Here is a 5,994-nt window from a genome sequence, read left to right as displayed (position 1 = left end):
GGTTGAGGATTGGGTATTGCGGATTGACCATTGAGGATTGAGGATTGAGGATTGAGGATTGAGGATTGAGGATTGAGGATTGAGAATTGAGGATTGAGGATTGAGGATCGAAGATTGAGGATTGGGTATTGAGGATTGAAGAATGAGGATTGAGGATTGAGGATTGCGGATTGAGGATTGAGGATTGAAGACAGAGTATTGAGGATTGAAGATTGAGGACTCAGGAGTGAGTATTGAAGATTGAGGATTTGGGACTGAGGATTGAGGATTGAGGATTGAGTATTGAGGATTGAAGGTTGAGTATTGAGGATTGGAGATTGAGGATTGAGGATTGAGGATTGAGGATTGAGGATTGAGGATTGCGGATAGAAGATTGAGGATTGGGTATTGCGGATTGAACATTGAGGATTGAGGGTTGAGGATTGAGGATTGAGGATTGAGGACTGAAGATTGAGTATTGATGATTGAAGATTGAGGATTGAGTATTGATGGTTGTGGATTGAGGACGAGGACTGAGGGTTGACTATTGCTGTTTGAGGTCTGAGGATTGAGGATTGAGGATTGAGAATTGAGGATTGAGGATTGAGGATTGAGGATTGAGGATCGAGGATTGAAGAATGAGGATTGAGTATTGAGGATTGCGGATTGAGGGTTGAGGATTGAAGACTGAGTATTGAGGATTGAAGATTGTGGATTGAGGATTGAGGATTGAGGATTGAGGATTGAGGATTGAGGATTGAAGATTGAGTATTGAGGATTGAAGATTGAGGATTGAGGATTGAGGATTGAGGATTGAGGATTGAGGACTGAAGATTGAATATTGATGATTGAAGATTGAGGATTGAGGATTGATGGTTGTGGATTGAGGACGAGGACTGAGGGTTGACTATTGCTGTTTGAGGTCTGAGGATTGAGAATTGAGGATTGAGAATTGAGGATTGAGGATTGAGGATTGAGGATTGAGGTTTGAGGATTGAAGATTGAGGATTGAGCATTGAGGATTGAGGATTGAGGATTGAAGATTGAGGATTGGGTATTGAGGATTGAAGAATGAGGATTGAGTATTGAGTATTGAGGATTGGGTATTGACGATTGAGTATTGAGGATTGAAGATTTACGATTGAGGATTGAGGATTGAGGATTGAGTATTGAGGATTGAGGATTGAAGATTGAGTATTGAGTATTGACGACTGAGGATTGAGGAATGAGGATTGAGGATTGAGGATTGAAGATTGCGTACTGAGGATTGAAGATTAAGATTGAAGATTGAGGATTGAGGATTGAGGATTGAGAATTGAGGATTGAAGATTGAGGATTGCGTATTGAGGATAGAACATTGAGGATTGAGGATTGAGTATTGAGGATAGAGGATTGAGGATTGAATATTGATGATTGAAGATTGAGGATCGAGGATTGAGCGTTGTGGATTGAGCACGAGGACTGAGGGTTGAGTATTGATGTTTGAGGTCTGAGGATTGAGGAATGAGGATTGAGAATTGAGGTTTGAGGATTGACGATTGAAGATTGAGGATTGGGTGTTGAGGATTGAAGAATGAGGATTGAGGATTGAGGATTGAGTATTGAGGATTGAAGATTGAGTATTGAGGATTGAAGATTGAGGATTGAGGATTGAGGATTGAGGATTGAGGATTGAGGATTGAGGATTGAGGATTGCCGATAGAAGGTTGAGGATTGGGTATTGCGGATTGACCATTGAGGATTGAGGATTGAGGATTGAGGATTGAGGATTGAGGATTGAGGATTGAGAATTGAGGATTGAGGATTGAGGATCGAAGATTGAGGATTGGGTATTGAGGATTGAAGAATGAGGATTGAGGATTGAGGATTGCGGATTGAGGATTGAGGATTGAAGACAGAGTATTGAGGATTGAAGATTGAGGACTGAGGAGTGAGTATTGAAGATTGAGGATTTGGGACTGAGGATTGAGGATTGAGGATTGAGTATTGAGGATTGAAGGTTGAGTATTGAGGATTGGAGATTGAGGATTGAGGATTGAGGATTGAGGATTGAGGATTGAGGATTGCGGATAGAAGATTGAGGATTGGGTATTGCGGATTGAACATTGAGGATTGAGGGTTGAGGATTGAGGATTGAGGATTGAGGACTGAAGATTGAATATTGATGATTGAAGATTGAGGATTGAGGATTGATGGTTGTGGATTGAGGACGAGGACTGAGGGTTGACTATTGCTGTTTGAGGTCTGAGGATTGAGGATTGAGGATTGAGAATTGAGGATTGAGGATTGAGGATTGAGGATCGAGGATCGAGGATTGAAGAATGAGGATTGAGGATTGAGGATTGCGGATTGAGGGTTGAGGATTGAAGACTGAGTATTGAGGATTGAAGATTGTGGATTGAGGATTGAGGATTGAGGATTGAGGATTGAGGATTGAGGATTGAAGATTGAGGATTGGGTATTGAGGATTGAAGAATGAGGATTGAGGATTGAGGATTGAGGATTGAGTATTGAAGATTGAGTATTCAGGATTGAAGATTGACGATTGAGGATTGAGGATTGAGGATTGAGGATTGAGGATTGATGATTGAGGATTGAAGTTTGAGTATTGAGGATTGAAGATTGAGGATTGAGGATTGAGGATTGAGGTTTGAGGGTTGAAGATTGAGGATTGAGGATTGAGGATTGAGGATTGAGGATTGAAGATTGAGGATTGGGTATTGAGGATTGAAGAATGAGGATTGAGTATTGAGTATTGAGGATTGAGTATTGACGATTGAGTATTGAGGATTGAAGATTGACGATTGAGGATTGAGGATTGAGGATTGAGGATTGAGGATTGTGGGTTGAGGATTGAAGATTGAGTATTGAGTATTGAAGATTGAGGATTGAGGAATGAGGATTGAGGATTGAGGATTGAAGATTGCGTACTGAGGATTGAAGATTAAGATTGAAGATTGAGGATTGAGGATTGAGGATTGAGGAATGCGGATAGAAGATTGAGGATTGGGTATTGCGGATTGAACATTGAGGATTGAGGGTTGAGGATTGAGGATTGAGGATTGAGGACTGAAGGTTGAATATTGATGATTGAAGATTGAGGATTGAGGATTGATGGTTGTGGATTGAGGACGAGGATTGAGGGTTGACTATTGCTGTTTGAGGTCTGAGGATTGAGGATTGAGGATTGAGAATTGAGAATTGAGGATTGAGAATTGAGGATTGAGGATTGAGGATTGAGGATTGAGGTTTGAGGATTGATGATTGAGGATTGAGCATTGAGGATTGAGGATTGAGGATTGAAGATTGAGGATTGGGTATTGAGGATTGAAGAATGAGGATTGAGAATTGAGTATTGAGGATTGAGTATTGACGATTGAGTATTGAGGATTGAAGATTTACGATTGAGGATTGAGGATTGAGGATTGAGGATTGTGGATTGAGGATTGAAGATTGAGTATTGAGTATTGAAGATTGAGGATTGAGGAATGAGGATTGAGGATTGAAGATTGAGGATTGCGTATTGAGGATAGAACATTGAGGATTGAGGATTGAGTATTGAGGATAGAGGATTGAGGATTGAAGATTGAATATTGATGATTGAAGATTGAGGATCGAGGATTGAGTGTTGTGGATTGAGGACGAGGACTGAGGGTAGAGTATTGATGTTTAAGGTCTGAGGATTGAGGATTGAGGATTGAAAATTGAGGATTGAGGAGTGAGGATTGAAGATTGAGGATTGGGTGTTGAGGATTGAAGAATGAGGATTGAGGATTGAGGATTGAGTATTGAGGATTGAAGATTGAGTATTGAGGATTGAAGATTGAGGATTGAGGATTGAGGATTGAGGATTGAGGATTGAGGATTGCGGATAGAAAATTGAGGATTGGGAATTGCGGATTGAACATTGAGGATTGAGGGTTGAGGATTGAGGATTGAGGATTGAGGATTGAGGACTGAAGATTGAATATTGATGATTGAATATTGAGGATTGAGGATTGATGGTTGTGGATTGAGGACGAGGACTGAGTGTTGACTATTGCTGTTTGAGGTCTGAGGATTGAGGATTGAGGATTGAGAATTGAGGATTGAGGATTGAGGATTGAAGAATGAGGATTGGGTATTGCGGATTGAAGAATGAGGATTGAGGATTGAGGACTGAGGATTGAGGATTGAAGACTGAGTGTTGAGGGTTGAGTGATGAGAACTGATGTTTGTGGATAGAGATTTGAAGATTGCAGATTGAGTATTGAGTATTGAAAACTGTGAATTGATGATATTCTCTTGAGGATTGAGGATTGACAACTGATTGTTGAGGACTGAGGGCTGAAGGTTGAGGATTCAGGATTGAGGATTCAGGATTGTGGTTTGACGACCGAGGATTGAGGATTGAGGATTGAGGATTGAGAATTGAAGATTGAGGATTGAGTATTGGGGGTTGTGGATTGAGGACGAGGACTGACGGTTGAGTATTGAGTATTGAGGATTGAGGATTGAAGATTGAGTATTGAGGATTGAATATTGACGATTGAGGATTGAGGATTGAGGATTGAGTGTTGAGGATTGAGGATTGAGGATTGGGTATTGAGGATTGAAGAATGAGGATTGAGGATTGAAGACTGAGGATTGAGGATTGAGGATTGAGGATTGAAGACTGAGTATTGAGGATTGAAGATTGAGGATTGGGTATTGAGGATTGAAGAATGAGGATTGATGATTGAGGATTGAGGATTGAGGATTGAAGATTGAATATTGATGATTGAAGATTGAGGATCGAGGATTGAGCGTTGTGGATTGAGCACGAGGACTGAGGGTTGAGTATTGATGTTTGAGGTCTGAGGATTGAGGAATGAGGATTGAGAATTGAGGTTTGAGGATTGACGATTGAAGATTGAGGATTGGGTGTTGAGGATTGAAGAATGAGGATTGAGGATTGAGTATTGAGGATTGAAGATTGAGTATTGAGGATTGAAGATTGAGGATTGAGGATTGAGGATTGAGGATTGAGGATTGAGGATTGAGGATTGCGGATAGAAGGTTGAGGATTGGGTATTGCGGATTGACCATTGAGGATTGAGGATTGAGGATTGAGGATTGAGGATTGAGGATTGAGGATTGAGAATTGAGGATTGAGGATTGAGGATCGAAGATTGAGGATTGGGTATTGAGGATTGAAGAATGAGGATTGAGGATTGAGGATTGCGGATTGAGGATTGAGGATTGAAGACAGAGTATTGAGGATTGAAGATTGAGGACTGAGGAGTGAGTATTGAAGATTGAGGATTTGGGACTGAGGATTGAGGATTGAGGATTGAGTATTGAGGATTGAAGGTTGATTATTGAGGATTGGAGATTGAGGATTGAGGATTGAGGATTGAGGATTGAGGATTGAGGATTGCGAATAGAAGATTGAGGATTGGGTATTGCGGATTGAACATTGAGGATTGAGGGTTGAGGATTGAGGATTGAGGATTGAGGACTGAAGATTGAATATTGATGATTGAAGATTGAGGATTGAGTATTGATGGTTGTGGATTGAGGACGAGGTCTGAGGGTTGACTATTGCTGTTTGAGGTCTGAGGATTGAGGATTGAGGATTGAGAATTGAGGATTGAGGATTGAGGATTGAGGATTGAGGATCGAGGATTGAAGAATGAGGATTGAGGATTGAGGATTGCGGATTGAGGGTTGAGGATTGAAGACTGAGTATTGAGGATTGAAGATTGTGGATTGAGGATTGAGGATTGAGGATTGAGGATCGAGGATTGAGGATTGAAGATTGAGGATTGGGTATTGAGGATTGAAGAATGAGGATTGAGGATTGAGGATTGAGGATTGAGTATTGAAGATTGAGTATTCAGGATTGAAGATTGACGATTGAGGATTGAGGATTGAGGATTGAGGATTGAGGATTGATGATTGAGGATTGAAGTTTGAGTATTGAGGATTGAAGATTGAGGATTGAGGATTGAGGATTGAGGTTTGAGGATTGAAGATTGAGGATTGAGGATTGAG

The sequence above is a fragment of the Calliopsis andreniformis genome, unplaced genomic scaffold (assembly GCF_051401765.1).
Source record: "Calliopsis andreniformis isolate RMS-2024a unplaced genomic scaffold, iyCalAndr_principal scaffold0046, whole genome shotgun sequence".
Lineage (NCBI taxonomy): Eukaryota > Metazoa > Arthropoda > Insecta > Hymenoptera > Andrenidae > Calliopsis > Calliopsis andreniformis.
This window is presented reverse-complemented; position numbering follows the sequence as displayed.